Source organism: Phalacrocorax carbo, chromosome 4 (genome assembly GCF_963921805.1).
Source record: "Phalacrocorax carbo chromosome 4, bPhaCar2.1, whole genome shotgun sequence".
In the NCBI taxonomy this organism is placed as follows: Eukaryota; Metazoa; Chordata; class Aves; order Suliformes; family Phalacrocoracidae; genus Phalacrocorax; species Phalacrocorax carbo.
Genome location: NC_087516.1, coordinates 21412581 through 21429446, shown reverse-complemented (window position 1 = coordinate 21429446; position 16866 = coordinate 21412581).

Here is a 16866-nt window from a genome sequence, read left to right as displayed (position 1 = left end):
AGCTCTGCAACAGCTCCTTTAAAAATTTACTAATTTTAACACCCAATTTTAAATGAGATCTGATGTACCAGAGGTACCAAAAAACTACAAACTTCAGAGAAAATATTCATGTGGCATCTTTCTAGGACCTTTGTTGGTGGCTGAAGTAAATTGCTATAGTTTCCTCTAAATAAATAGCTGAGCAGTGCTTTGGGAGTCCCCTAGACACATACCTACATGCACATCCAGAGGCAGGTTTAAGTGTTTCATTAAATTAATAACTACAGTTTATTACTTCAGAATATTTTTCTTCTCTTTCTTCTGGCTCTCTGTCTGTTCATGTTAAAGTACATGTTAACTTTCTTCTTTTTCCTCTTACCTTAACCCATTACATTTTCATTTTTATTTTTTTCCTTTTCCTAAGCCACACATACCTTGTGCTCATTTTGCTTGCCCTAGGTGGTTTTGCAATGTTACACTTTAATATCTAGCAGATCAGTGGAAGAAGAGGTTGTAATTTGTTGGTAAACAGATCAGTAAAGGAGAGAAGCATAAATCATTATCTAGGAGAAAGTAATTAAAGTGGACATCTCTATAAAGGAATTTATAATTTACTACTTATGTGCTCTGTGCTAAAGGTTTCTGTCTAGAATGCGTAAGAAAGTTACTCCCTTTGTATGTCCTTCAAATTCATTTTGAACACGCCAAGGTGCACTGTCTCCTCAGTTATATGAACTTCATTCAGAATCAGTTCCCTGATTTACTGAAAACTGAATTTGGGAAGCTGTATATAGAGATTTTGGTGTCGTCATACCATAGGGCCATTGCAAGTTGTACAGCAGTAGACACTGAAACTATAGAAAACAGAACTACATCTCTGCGCAAGAGGAATCTATCAACCAGAGACAGTTCCTACTTCTTACAACATTGCAAGCAAACTATGTGCGGTGGGTTAACCTTGGCTGGCTGCCAGATGCCCACCAAACCGCTCTCCACTCCCCCTCCTTAGCAAGACTGGGACATAAAATAAGATGGAAAAGCTCATGGGTTGGTAAGGACAGGGTGATCGCTCACCAGTTACCACCATGGGCAAAACAGACTCTAGCTGGAGAAGATTTATTTAATCTATTTCCAAATAAAAATAGAGTAAGATGGTGAGAAAAAGACAAATCTAAATACACCTTGCCCTAACACCTGCTTCTTCCCAGGCTCAACTTCACTCCTTCATTCCTGACCCTTCTACCTCCTCCCCGCTCTAAGTGGCGCAGGGCGATGGGGAATGGGGGTTGTGGTCAGTCCATAACATTTTGTCTCTGCTGCTCCTTCCTCCCCATGCTGTTCCCCTGCTCCAGCATGGGGTCCCTCCCATGGGATACAGCCCTTCACAAACTGCTTCAGCGTGGGTCTTTCCTATGGGCTGAAGTTCTTCAAGAACTGCTCCAGCATAGATTCTTTCCACAGGGCACAGTCCTTCAGGAATGGACTGCTCCAGCATGGGTTCCCCGCAGGCCATAGATCCCTCCAGAAAACCTGTTCTAGTGTGGGTTCTCTGTGGGCTGCAGCTTCCTTCAGGGCATATCCACCTGCTCCAGTCTGGGGTCCTCCATGGGCTGCAGTGTGGATGTCTGTTCCACCATATTCCTCCATGAGCTACAGGAGGATAACCTACATTACTATGGTCTGCTCTACAGGCTGCAGGGGAATCTCACCTCTGGCACCTGTAACACCTCCTCTACTCCTTCTTCACTGACCTTGGTGTCTGCAAGGATGTTTCACGTTTTTTCTCATGCCTCACTCCCCTGCTCTCACAGCTGCTGTGCAGTGTTTTTTAACCTTTCTTAAATATGTTTTCATAGAGACACCACCAGCTTTGCTGATGGGATCAGTTTTGACCAACAGTGGGTCCATTTTGGAGCCAGCTGAAATTGACTCTGTGCAAGACAGGGGCAGCCCCAGTCTATTCTCACACAAGACATCCTCGCAGCACCCACCCCTACCCCCACCATCATCCCTCTCTCAGTATCAAACTTTGCCACGTAATCCCAATATACTATGAAAAATAAAGCAACAGTTGGTTTGCCCTATTTATACCCTGGACTCTTTCTGAAATCACTTGGAACATCTAACTGTTTTCTCAATTTTTGCTTCTACAGAAGTACTGAGAAGTGAAAAAACGGTAGCAACCAGAACTTGGAGATAATTTTAGCAATAAGAGGGAGCAAAATGAGAGAGCTGCAGGATAAACAACGAGCTGAATTTTTACTGTAACTAAGACACTAGGAAAGGAAATCGTTAAATATTTGACAGGTCCTGACAAGTGTGAATCTTGCTAATAGTGAATGAAACCTGGGGTATACAGAATTGTTGGAAAGACTTACTGGCAAATACTCTCATTTGGTACTCAGACTTTATCATCAATATAAAAGTAGTAAGTAGGCATTTTTTCTGCAAGTATTTTATGCATTAAAAATTATAATAAAGTGGCAGTTTAAGACAAAGAAGACAGAACCAAGGTTGCCTGATGGGGAAAAAACGTAGCTTCTATGGAATCTCAATTACAAGGTATTGAGAGAAATACCACAGGGGACAAAGCAAGGCAAATTACATCAAATGCTTTAATTTATGAAGCTCACAAAGTAAGTAAGAAGAATACATTTCTTGTACTTGCCATGGTGGAAGTTGGTCCTGAGGCAGGATTACGATTGCAAACTGATATCAAATACACACACAAAAAATTAATATTAATGATAATATATATTATGATAATATATTTCATAAACACATAGAGCCAATAAGTGCAACCCTAGATAACCTGGTGCTGTTAAATCTAAACATAAGGGTGTTACAAAGAAAATGATACAGCATTTCTATGTAAAATACCAAATGACATATTCAAATAAGCTGTAAGAGTTATTATATATGGTATAGAAAGGAAATGAAATAACTGTCACCCATTACAAAAGACTTGTTAATGTTTCAGCACCAGACTACTGTGTCCTCGCAGAAAAAGAGAAATTACCTTGAGGGGTGGAAGAAAGCACTAATTTAGTCTAAAACTTTAAGTAATAAGCAGAAAAGAAAGTAACACACAGTCATGTCATCAAATAATCACCAAATAGATAAACCATATCTAATCAGCAAGAAGTGCTGGCTAAAGAAGATCCAATAAAGATAGAACATGTGAACAAAGTACAGCCTCAGCGGCTGTCACGATTTTTCAGGGGAAACATGTAAGAATGGAAACTGAAATCTAAAGAAAGAGTTAATTTCAGAAATGGAAGGGGAGTAGGAGCCCAGTTCTGATAAGCTCATGGCAGTTCGGAGGCCAAGTGAAACAATCAAATCTTTAGAAGGCCTCCATTGAGTTGCTTTCTGGAGGGGCTGCCACATACTCAAAACTTTGGGAAATCTAACCCAGAGGGAGAAATAAGAAAACATCAAAAGTAGACAGAGTTTTTCATGTCACATTAGAACAAAAGCAGCACCAAAGCAACCAAGAGCCCTGACTCTGCAAAGTGCTTTGCACACTGTCCCGGGGGGCAGAACAGAGGCAGCAGGAGGAAATAAAAATTGTTCATTAAGCAGTGAGAAGAATCATCATCAACCATCATTAACACCCTAGAACAGAGGAACAGGGATAGAACAACAACCAAAACACCTAATACAACATACACATGCATGCAATCCCAGGATTTCAGTTTTAAATTCTTCTAGGTATGTCTACTATACCATCTACTTTGTCTGTCAGAAGTCACAGTTTGGGGAGGTCCTAAAGATCTACAATTCAAAATTATCTGTAGTTTTCTTATCACAGCATGAGATGATCTGGCATGTCAGCTGTTCAAAGAGAAACTTTGTTTTCTACAGCTGCATCCTGTGTTTATTTTGTATTTTGTTCTGTACGAATACCATTCAAAAAATACCTGCAGCAAAATTTCCCTGCATCTTAGGTAGTTAAACTTTTGAACTATTTAAACACATCAGGAAGGAATAAAAAATCACTCCTCAGAATCACTGTATTTTAGCACTTATAACATAAAGCATGTTGTGTGTGTTCAAATAACAGATGAATGTTAGATGACTTTACCTGCAATCTTTGACCAACCGTATCAAGCACACAGAGTGAAATTTCTACAGAAAACAAAACACACGACTTGCTTTCTGCTGCCATAGTGATATAATGACTAATTTTTTTTTTTATAAAATTTTAGGGTGGTCTCCAAACTTCCTATGGAAAGGAAAGAAAGCCTTCAGTCTCTAAACCCCTTGGCTATATCTATTTTTTGTAAGAATACAAGGCAGGAAATTTTCTATAGTACGTTTCATACCTTCAGTGTCTACCTTGCATGTACATATGGCCAGATGGATTCCACCTAAACAGTAAAGGAATATGACAAAGTGATTTTGAATTAGTATATGTTACAGAAAAGCTAAGCTAAAGCAACAAGCAAGACAAGATTTCAGTCAGTAATATGTAAGAATATACATACTGACATGCCTTTGATTAAGTAACTTCAGCACATTTAGCGGCAGTGCTGAACAGAGTCAAACGAAAACTTGCAGTTTTTCAGCAATTTAATCTATTCCAGAGACTGCATGAGTGTAATGTGGCAGTTGCTATAGTAACCACATTTTTCCTTGGAACTCAGAGTAGATACATGTGTAAGCGATTTCTTCATCTCACTGTCTAAGTTCCTGTTGTGCTATGATGCTGCAGCAGTAACTCTAACCCAGAAACCTAACCCAGCTGGTCGTTATTTAAAATCTATTTAATGTTTTCCGAAATATCTCGTTCTGAATGCTTAATTCTAACCGTATGCTGTTCTGACTTGGCACCCTTTCATAAATCCATTAGATGACAATTCAGAAAAAGGAAAAAAGTTTAACAACTGCAAAAAAGTTGTAAATCTATTTGTAATTTGTAAATTATATTTAAATTATCATTTCCGTGTATAATATATAAACATATGTCATCACTTATTCTTAAATTTTCTTCTTAAGGTGTTCTTTGAAGAATACTGTGGTGGCAATGGATCCCAAAGGATTTGTCTCTCTTAAAAAAAAATCTTTACTTATTGATGGTCACTGCAAAGCATTTTTATTTTGTGCCACATTTTCACTTAATTCACTCTGAATCAAAATAGTCCAGAATCAAAACCATGTTGGCAATTTACACCTTCATAAATGCATTAGCAGACTCTGCTGTTTTGATGCCTGCCTTTCTGATACAAAAGGTGCAAGTTGCAAAAGACTAAATCTGCTAAATTTGTAGAGGTGAAAAGGCACAGTGGTACAGGAACAAGAAAATTTATCTTTTTACATTATTCAACACACCAGCATATTAATGAGCTAAAATGTAGGGGACTATGCACTAAAAACTGCATTGAAATAAAAGGAACAATCTGAATACATGGTGTCAGGGATTTCAGGGGTGCTAAGTGTCTGCAGCTCCAAGTGAAAAGAATGGAAATTAAAGTCAGTGGAATTATACCAGCACTCAGCAGCTGTAAATTTGGCCTCAAGGTGATCTAATATGTCTTTTCCATCTTTCATTTCTGTTTGACAACTCCACACAACCAAAATATTTACTCCTCTCTACAATTAATCTAAGCGGGTAAGCTGTATAGAATAGACCATTCAATGCATCAAGGCAATTTCCTCTGTAAGAATTGTTAAAAGAAAATGGTGATTTTCTTGATTATCACTACTCTTGCAGTTCCTCCATGAATATTTTTCTATAAAAACTCCCATAAAATCCTCCCAAGTAAACAAGGCAATTTAAAAGTCAGGTAGTGTATAATAATTTCGATTGGGCACAGAGTCAACTGCTTATATCTTATCTCTGAATGAGTTCATACAGATCTTCAACTACAATTTTTAGTCCTCATATTTCCAATTATAAATTAGCCTTTTGCAAAGGGTCTTTTCATTTAAGTTTTTCAGGTGGAACTAGCCTTGTCCACCAGACTTCTAGGAGCAGGGGACAAGAAGCTGAGGCTTAGAACCTGAGTACCATGCTCAAACAAGACTCAGTGGAGCTGTTGATGCAGCTTTAAGGAGGCTTGGTAACAAACTCTCAGTGTCCCAAGGGGTGTTATGGCCTTCATTTCCAAAAGCTGGTCATGACTCCCATGATAATAAATGTACCCGTCATGCTGGCTGCTTGTTACAAAGCACTGCCTCTGACACAAGCAATACCTTCTTGTATATAATAATAGCCTGCCTGATAACACCAGGAGCCATCAGGAAGTGGGAAACGGTGTCTTCGTGTTCTCCTCAGTCTCAGATTATCCTTATCACTGGCAGACCTCTTCTAGGAAAGAAATGGGCATTTTACCACTTTTATTTAAACCAAACCAGCCCACAGGAAATAATTCAAGATGTACTGATAAGCAAAAAGAGCAAAACCGTCATTCTTCTGCTCATGTTTGCATGTCCCATGCATAATCCAGCTAAACTGGTAATGAAAACAGGTTAATATGGTGACAGCATCTTAGCCACAGGCTTCTGTGCAGGGTGCTCCAAAGAAAGACATGTATAGGGATGAATGTCCTCCTCCCAAGGAGTCATCCTCCTCCCTGCCTCACGAGCTGGTTTGGCGGGGACATCTCAGAGCCTACTGGTCTCAGTGCATAGACACAACTGGGTGCTTTGGTTTCCTGACTGTAGCTGCAGAAGCCCCAAATTTATATAGTCCCAGTGTCATCTGTGTCACAATACTGAGCAAAAAAATGCTTCAATGCCTTTAAAAGTCTCTAATTTTCAGTTTTACCCTCTGCAAAAATGATGTTGTTGGCAATGTTGAAAATAATGATCTATTTCACAGCTTTGTGGCAAGGACTAATTAGTTAATGTTTATGCAGTATCTCAGAGATAGCAAGTAATGTTGGTAGGATATATGATTAAGTTTGGAGCTAACATAAAGCCTCAGGAAGTTTTCTAACTTTTGGAAAATGAGGGTGTACTGATCTTGTGCAATGTGACAAAACACTGTTAGTTCCCAGTGAGTGATGGATAAGACAGATGTCTTCCTGCGAGAAAGGCTGGTTGTGCACCCTCCCCTAGTTACCATTCTGAATTAAATTGCATTTTGTAATCTACTCATATGTGCAGTGCAAAGGGCAGATATTTCTTATGTTTCTCAACCATAGCAAACCACCTGTCATCTTTTTCTATTTGATTTACTACATAACAGCTTCTAACTGCACCAGACCTTGTGATAAATTCCTTAAAGCAAATTTGCTATTTCTTATCTAATCCAAATAGCAGTAATTGTTTACTATACTTCTCCTATCATACTTAAAATACGAAGCCACCTTTGTCAACAGCATTTTGATTTCCATGTAGACAGCACTGTTTCCTGGTATAAAATTTTCATTCAGCATGCTGCCTGTTTCCATTATTCAGAGTTAAACTTCAGGTTCCATTTTGCTCCTCTTTCTCTCATTTAGGGTTTTTTCTCCCTGTTCTTCCTCTAGCTTCTTTCTTCTACTCCCAGTATACATGTATCTATTTAAAATTAAGAACTTACATAACAGTAAAAAAAAATCATCTTCGTTTCTTGCAAAGAATGCTGGAATACTGACACATGAGTTAAACTAGAGTTGTCAGTATATTTGTTTTCAGCTTGAACCCAGGTCAGTTTTTGCTTTAACTTAAAATAGTATTTCTGTAACTCAGGTCATTATGGTAAATCCTAACAAAATCACCAAGAAGGTACAACCAACGTCCTATCACAGCTTAAGCGCTCGCAAATGGATTTCTTCTGTGTCCTTACTAAATTAAATTGAAGTGTAATGATTTATAGTATTACCATGTGACAACAGTCAGTACATTAGAGTTTACATTATCCATTAAGCTCAAAGGATTTTATTTATATTGCTTTGTTTTCTAGAAGCCTGTGATAACTTCCACTAGTAAATAAGTATTATGTCACCATAATAGATTCCACATGTAATTTGCAACTCTGTCAGTAATACAACTTTCCCCAGCATGCCCAGTCTTAGTCAAATAAATATTCTTACTAAACCAAGTAGGTTGCTGCTCTTACTAATCTTGAAGAGGGATTAAAGATTCATATTCCTTGAATGTTAATCTTCTTGCCACATTAAAGGTTGGACTACATGATCCCTGAGATCCCTTCCAAGCTGGGATTCTGTGATCCTGTATGATTCTGTGATTCTGCTAATATTTTCTGAAGTGTTCAGAGCCCACATTGTTATTTAGGCTCCCATACGAAACCAAGGGGCTTGTATGATGCAAGCTTGTGGGATTTAGGACTTTATTCCATTTCAAAAGTGACCCAAGCACTATTCCATTTCAAAAGTGACCCAAGCACACAGATCAGATTCACAGGGCTTTGGGAGAAAGATTTTTGGTTCTGCCTTCTTTCCAATACATAGAAATACAAATCATACAATTTCTAAATATTTGAAAACATCTGTGATAGAGGTGTAGAGCTCCAACTTGGAAATCAAGAAGTTTTCAAACTGATAATTTAATATTTTAGCAGAAAGAAGAAGAAAGGTTAAGAACAAAAGGAAAAGGAAGGCAGGACTGACAATAGTATACATAATAATCACATTGGCATTGATATTATTTTGCACTGAGAGGACATATTCATCAGCTATTTGTTGTTGTGATTTTAGTCTGTTACTCTGTTTTTCTCAGTTTGCAAGCACAGGCAATATAGACTTAATAAAGATGGATCTGTTTCAGGGTCCAGTGCAAGTCAAAGATTAAACACCATTAAATTTCTCTCTTTCATCAGAATGAATACAGTGTGCTAGCAACACAACACAAAAGCTACTATACTCAGCTGTACACATTATAGGAAGGCCATAAACTGTTATCACCAGCCTGGGAATATAACACTGAATTTCCCTAACTTCCTTTGTTTCACTGTTCAGCTTTTTATGAACAGAGAGTAGATTTTTGTGTCAGTTTTCTTATTCCTTCTAAATAGTAGGGTGAGTGTTGGGGTTTTTAAATTTCTGTTTTGTTTTATAAAATCATGTATGCTACAACATCAGCTCCAAGTAAGTGAAACAAGACGACTGTGGGTATGACAATGCTTTTACAGAAGTTCTGCTTTAGTTAGGGTGCCATATTTAGTTACTCTAAATGCAAATGTAGTAATTGCCTCACAACTGAAATCACTTCCTATGGGATCAAGCTGACTTATGGGGAACCCCCATATATATAGAACAAGCACAACCTATTTGTTTGACTTTGCTTGAGGATCACAGTGGTTTCAGTCACCACCTCACGTAATACCCTTTGGAATGTTCTATTTGCCACTTGTTGATCATTAAGAGACTAATATGATTTATATGATCTGTACACCATGAATCCAAAACCCAGGTTTAAGCCATTTTACAGGCAGAGAGAAGAGCATTAAGAACAGGAAGTCTTATTCTGATGTACCTGCATCTATTTCAAAATACCTCATGACATTTATTTCAATAGACTTAGTCACAGCAAGATTTGGCTTAGATGATATCAGAATCCACCCTTAACACAAAAATGAAAGGTTCTGATTTAATTTTTTCTGAACTTTTTTCCAGTACTGCCATAAAATTATAATCAACATCTGCGTAACTGTAGACAATTAAAAAATAGATACTATTTTTTAACCTGACATAAGATTTACTTTCAAACTGATGTTTAGAGAGGGCATTGACCTACACCTTATCATTATGATAGCTTGTTAAATCTCCCTGGCTCATGTTTTTCTCCTTTTCATTACCATAGGTTTTCTGATTTCTGATTCCTAGTTGTCATTTTATTTTTTATTCAGCAGGCTTCTGATTTCCCTCCACCACCTGCTAATAGCAAAAACAAAGTTTCACAGATTGGGAAAAAAAAAAAGCAAAGAGGGAAAGGAAAGGGAATTGGCTGCTGATCTTCCTAAATTCACCTGTGAGACCTTTCAGTTTTGGAGGCATGAGAAAACCACCAAGTTACCCATCCTTCTGGTGAGACATAAGCACTCCCACTCAACCAAATTCTGCTTGCGTACAGATTAGTGCTACTTTGATTTCTGAGGATAATGGTCTAACAAAATCACGCAACTGTAGTTGCTCAATTTAGGTGATATTATGCCACAAGATATCATGCTTAGGGAAAAGCAATAACAAATCTAAATATAACACCATAACACCATCACCCAATAACAGTACAGAGCCACTTTTACTTAATTAGTAGAACACTCTATGGCACTAGAAGACATCACATTGTTTGGTTACCTGACTCCCAGGGATGTGACTACCAAAGAGTTTTGCTCTGTATTTCTAAGCACAATTAAAGAAGGCTACCTGACACACCCTGAGACTAGCACTGGTTTAACTAGTGATGTACCAGTCAATAATCCCAAAGTCCCTTCTCTGTATGAAAGGAAGACTAGGAAAACTTTTACCATCTTGCTAGCTTGTGCTGATAAATATTTAAATTTGGTCATAAAAATTCATATGCATACCAACGAAAGCCTCCACACAAAATTCCTGCAAATGATTTGGCAATATGAACAGAGCAGAAGAGAAATTTCAAAGAAAAATTCATACCTGGCTGTGGTTTTCAAACCTTCCAAAATCCAGGAGGCAAGAGGCAGATAGAGAGGGTTAAATCTAAGTCTATTTTGAAGAACTGTTATATGATAAAGCTGCTGAGAAAAGAAACAAAAGATTAACAAGGATGAATCAGGGATAAAGAATACAGGAATATTTTTCTTTCAACTTTAATCCCACCAATTGCATACAAACATACAAAGCTTTGTAGTCAGGCATAAGATTAAATTTCCCACATAATTGCATTCCAGACTACTTTTTTTCTTCTTTCTCAGGTATTCATCCCCTAATTAGGCCTAGGAAAATGACTAAACATAGTTTTATCTCTATTACTATGTATGCAGAATCTAACTACATGTTATTAACCACAGACTTTGTCAGATCCATCCTACAATAAATGTGTAGCTGACTTAAATTCTGATCTACGTATTTTTTAATATTTTAAGTTATTTGTTGCAACTTAGTGTTTTGGAAAATCTCTGTGTCTATTCACTTTGCAAAAGATAAATCTGATGCAACGTACCAATTCTCACTGGCTGTGCAATTAGTCTTAAAGTCCTTTTCCTATGCTACAAACCAGTACAACAAAAAACAATCTTTATGCACTTCTTAGAAACTCTGTTAAAGCATACAAAAGCCGTAAGAAGTTACTATGATTGGAAACTTTACTTTTTTATTGTTTTCTTTCCAATGAGTTTCCTTGGGGAAATGCAACTTTTCTTTGTGGACAGACGTGCAATAATGTAGCTCTAACACTAACTGGGATTTAACTCTTTGAAACAAAAAGATTGTCTTTGCTATGCCAATTTCATAATTGTGGCTGTCAAATCTGAGCTGCTGCCTGAGAAAGGAACAGCAGGGAGATGAGGGAAATAGAGCATTTTTCAATCAAAAAGTCAGGTTCAATTTCATTTAGCAACATCTCCTTTCTCCTCACGTACTTTACACTACCAATTTACATCAGGAGCAGCAGAGATTCAGACATATTTGTATCCTGTGTAAAAATTCTGGCCATTCCTTTTTTCCTGTACAACTACACATACATACAAACAGAACAATCAAAACACTCTGAAATCAAGGTTATGTATAAACTGACTTTCTACATTCTAAAAAAAAAAAATCTGTCATCAGAATAGAATTCTGGAGCTTTTCATACTGCTGTAGTTAAAATTGGACAGAACATTTACAGAATACATAGTATATTTTCTATGAAACCATTTAAGTTAGAATATACTTCTTTTTATTAACCTGAAATATTACTTGCAAGTGCTAAAAATACACTGATTTCTTTGAGTTTATATGTTGACAACAAATAGTCACATTATACCAATGGCTATTGTCCTGGTTTCAGCTGGGATAGCGTTAATGTTCTTTGTAGTAGCTAGTAGGGGGCTATGTTTTGGATTTGTGCTAAAACCAGTGTTGATAATGTAGAGATGTTTTAGTTGTTGCTAAGTCGCGCTTATACTAGTCAAGGGCTTTTTCAGCTCCCCGTGCTCTGCCAGATGCACAAGTTGGGAGGGGACACAGCTGGGACAGCTGACCCCAACTGACCAACAGGATATTCCATACCATATGGTGTCATGCTCAGCACATAGAGCTGCGGGAAGAAGGAACGGGGCGACATTTGGAGTGATGGCGTTTGTCTTCCCAAGTAACTGTTTCGCGTGACGGAGCCCTGCTTTCCTGGTGCTGGCTGAGCACCTGCCTGCCCATGGGGAGCAGTGAGTGAATTCCTTGTTTTGCTTTGCTTGTGCAAGTGTCTTTTGCTTTACCTATTAAACTGTCTTTATCTCAACTCACGAGTTCCCTCACTTTTACCTTTCTGATTCTCTGCTCTGTCTCACCAGCGGGGAGTGAATGAACAGCTGTGTGAGGCTTGGTTGCTGACTGGGGCTAAACCACAATGACGACTATATGTAACCACAGGCAACAGCAGCCATTTACTGTTGATGACACTGCATGTGTCTTCTGAGGTGCAGATCTGTAGAACTCAGTGCAGGGCCTTGCAAAAATATTCGGCTAGCACAGGCACCAAACACAATACTACTGTGTTTATTACTGCACTCGCCTTAATCTTATGCTGCTTGATGAGAAGCACTCATTAACCTTGATAGTGCCACACTAACACAACTATATTGCTTTCAGGATCCTTGATAGTATGCTCAAGCCTAACTGTAGTATCTCTGTGCAGTGCTATGTTGTGCCACGCAAATATAGTCTGGAAGGACACTCCAAGAATTAATGGTGGTTTTAATTTTGGGCGGTTATATTTGTTACATTGCAAGGCCAGACTTCACCTGCTTCAGCACATGCCACTCCTCTATATCAGTCTACTTTCCACTAGAAGTAAATGATCTTAAAAATGATCTCACAAATTATCTCAAATATTTCTCTTGATGGCATGTTGAGGAGCTTTGGCAACCACCACCATTCTCAGATAACTTCCTTAAACTTCAAAATTATGCCTATTTGACTGATATAGAGAAAATAGGTCCCTCTCCATGTGCAAGATAATCCCCCAAGTATTATAGCTCCTCTCAAACACTTCATTATCCCTTTAAAGCCCTCTTGAAGAGTCAGGTGAATTCTGAAGTGTTCTGTTTGCAGAAAAAGATTAATTTTAACTATTTTCTGAATTATTTAAACAATCCTTAATCTACACCACTGCAATATCTCATTTTTATATATCTAGTTTATCTCACAACCCTTTCCATCACAATTTCAAAAAAAACCCTAATAATACCTGTGGAGTGATGTTCAGTGCACATTTATGAGTCCATTTTGTTTCCTTTGTCAATTCTTTGACTATTGGCTAGCTAGAACAAGTGTAACCAAGGAGGAGAGGTGTCAGTTTCCTCCTCCACCTAACTTCTATGAAAATATGCAGCAGGATAGAGGACGGTTTGTATTAATATCTCCACTCATTAAAAGGCTGTAATCTGAACTCACATTCATTAACACTTTTGATCATCTAACAGGTATAGCACATCATACCTATTTGTTGGCACTATGGTAGTGTGAACTTACCTCCACAAAGGTGCTCTCTCTCAAGTCATAACTCCATAAAAGTCAGGCCTTCTTATTGCCACAGCTCATTGAACTACTTCTTGGTCTTGTTATATGAAACCGTATCACATAAATATAAACTGAATGCTGTTTTATGTTGAGTATTCTTTACTAGAATGAATATACTATGCTATTCATAATACTGCAAGCAGAAGTATAAACCTAAAATTGTGGCATACTATTGTTACATATTTAGTGAGTGATCACAAAGAGAAATAGATTAGAATTTCCCAAACTGAATGCATCTGATGAAAGATCTATGGTGAAGTGTCAGTACAGACAAATTGCAGGCTGACAAGCAGCATATTCACTACTTCTTCTTGCTTTGTGGCTTCTAGGCAATATATGAATACAACATCACCAGTCAAGAGAGCAAAATCTGCTGATCACAGACTGTGACAACATAAGGCAGTCAAACATTTCAGCATCTGCTCTGTTTCTGTATGGCTGCTGCGGGTGATGTGTTAGACTACATCTCCCCCTTGCTCACCAAAGTGAGTCAACAGGGTGACATCTATGCAGGACAACAGGGAAGTTACTCTGGATGCTATCTCCACTGACATCTAAAAAAAAGGTCACAAAGTCCCAGCTGAACAATTGCATTGACTTTCTGTTCAATTTAGAATCTGTTAATCTTCTCACAGAACTCACAATACCAGCTCCTGTTGAGATATATGGGACAAACAAAAGAAATTCAGATTTAATAGTAACAGCTGCTGACAGTACATGCACTCCCAGACACTCTCTTGGATTCCCAGTTGCCTTTGCTACACCCAGAAAGCTCCTGCTCTTGACAGGTACTGGCAAGCCACAGAGAATTTTGCATGATTTTTGCTGTTCTACAGATCTGAAAGTTGAAAGAAAAAAATCTCAGTCCTGCAGAGTTTTCACTGATCTGATAAAAGCGATTGTCACATTAAGCTGATTTGGACTTCGGAGCCTCACAGAAAGAATATCAAGGTGTGGGAAACAGGGTCCCTTGGAAAAAATAGCATGCCAGTGGGAAAAGCATGTCAGGTAGAGGATGCACTGTCAGTGGATAATTACAGCTTCTTGAGGGTATCCCAAGGAACACTGTCTAAATGATTCTGTATAGTAATAACTCAGGGAGTAACACCATTGTACTGATTCTAATGCCCTCTAGATAAAATGATGTACAACTTGGTGTACAGTACTTAAAGAAAAAAAAAAATAAGCTTACATTTCTGAATCTCTCTAAGTTTTCCCAGTTTCTGATGTCAAGAGAATAATGAAGAATGGAAAGTGTTTCCAGAAACACCAACTTCTCTTTCAGTTCTTAGTTTCTTCCCTAATTTGACAACAGGCTAGATGGGCTTCTGTTGTCATGGAAAGAAATGTGAATAGGAGTAAAAAAATAATTCTTTGAAGTTGAAGAACCAGGTCCATAATTTACAGGGAAAAAAAATCAATTTAAACTATGTTTAGTTTCTGTTTACAAGAAGAAATATTTACTTCACTTTAGTAAATTATATTTGTGCAAGCCAAACATTATTATGCGACTTTGAATAACTCAGAAAATTATTTTCATAGCATTGACTGAATTAAGGCAATAATATCATCAGGATTTGAAATATATTTTTCCTCCATCGATACATTACTTTTTTTTATTCTGTCCTTGCTGAACTTTCTGGTCATTCTTTATTCAGGTCATGTCAAATAAAAAAGCAGAATGGACTGGTGAGTAAAAGCACTCTAACAAGCTAAGATAAGACGCTCCATCACTTTGTGATGAAATATTCAAACACATTGCCCACTGGTATCAACTTATTCATGACTGATTTAAATGATACACTGAAAAATGTGCTTTAATCTTCCATATAATAAGTCTTAAAAAATTAAAACTGAAATCACAGTTTAAAGAAAAAAGCTAGCAGTCATCATTTACTTGGCTGCATGTTTTCTGACATTAAAGTGGCTGGTTTCATTAAAGAACTTAATACAGCTGCAAGTGTAATGCGGTTTATGATCTAGAGTGGATGATTTGTGAGCTATTGAATATCTTGGTCGGTATTGATGTCATTACCTTTCACATTAAAAAAATAATGTTATTCCCAATTATTATTCACCTGTGAAGACTTTGCTAACAAAACTGAAAAGAATATATGTCCTTAACCTGTTCTCTGCTACTTTGAGCATTTTTCTTCAAAGTTCAAATGAGAATATTTAGAATAGCTGCTGATTCAAAATAATACACCTGACTTTGAATGCCCTTCTGCCACTTACTTTTTCTGCAATATACAGTTGGCACGCAGAATGACTTCTTTACCACAGATTTAATCAATGCCAATTGAAAAATATATGAGCATAAAGGATTAGAGCACATGGACAACAGAACTACATAGAGAACAGATTCTTCAAACTGCCTTTTTTTTCTCTATGAAATATTTCCATTTTAACAAGAATTTTGGACTTCTGTTTTTTAATCAATTCTGTTTCTCCCAGAGAACTAGAGAGAAGTTAACTGTGAAATTCTTTATGACTCTGGGAGAAACTGGATAGACATTGCTTGTTAATTTATCCGTGAATATGTTAGCTTTGCCAAACTTCAGTTCTCTTTTTATTTATTTGGATGATCAGAATAACTTTTTTAAAGTACTAATTTCTGGGGACAACACAGGCAAACAGTAAAAATTTACCTGCCTACATTAGATCACTGGTATGGATCCATTGTTTCTTCCTTGCTGTAAATTAGGATTTTTCCGCAAGAATTAATCAAATGATAATCATTATCAATTATTCAAGCATGGAACTGACAGACAGAAATTTGCAAGTTATGACTCCATCCCACGAGTCTCATCTGCACGTTGATTTGTTAAAATTTCATGGAAAGGACAATAAAGTCTTGCTATACTAAGACCAACAATGCTTAACACTGTCTTCCCTAAAAAATTAGTCACAATCATTCATTTAGTATTTTGTAGTATTTTTTTTTTTAAATTCAGAAAGAGGAATTACACACAACAAGGAAAAACTACTTCAGAAACACATTAAAAGCAAGGGCATTAGAACTAAAGGAATCCTATGGGTTTACAGAGCTTTTTGCTTCTACACTCGCCAGCTAGTTCAGGGCAGCACCGACTGAAAGCTGTTTACCCAGAACAATCACGCTTCCAACATGAAATCAATTGGCAGTCTCTTTCAGTTCTCTTTCTAATACTCAGAAACACTGTCATGTAGTTAGTATCTGTGCTAGTAACAGATGCAAAAAGAGAAATCAAGGTCTGAATAGGTA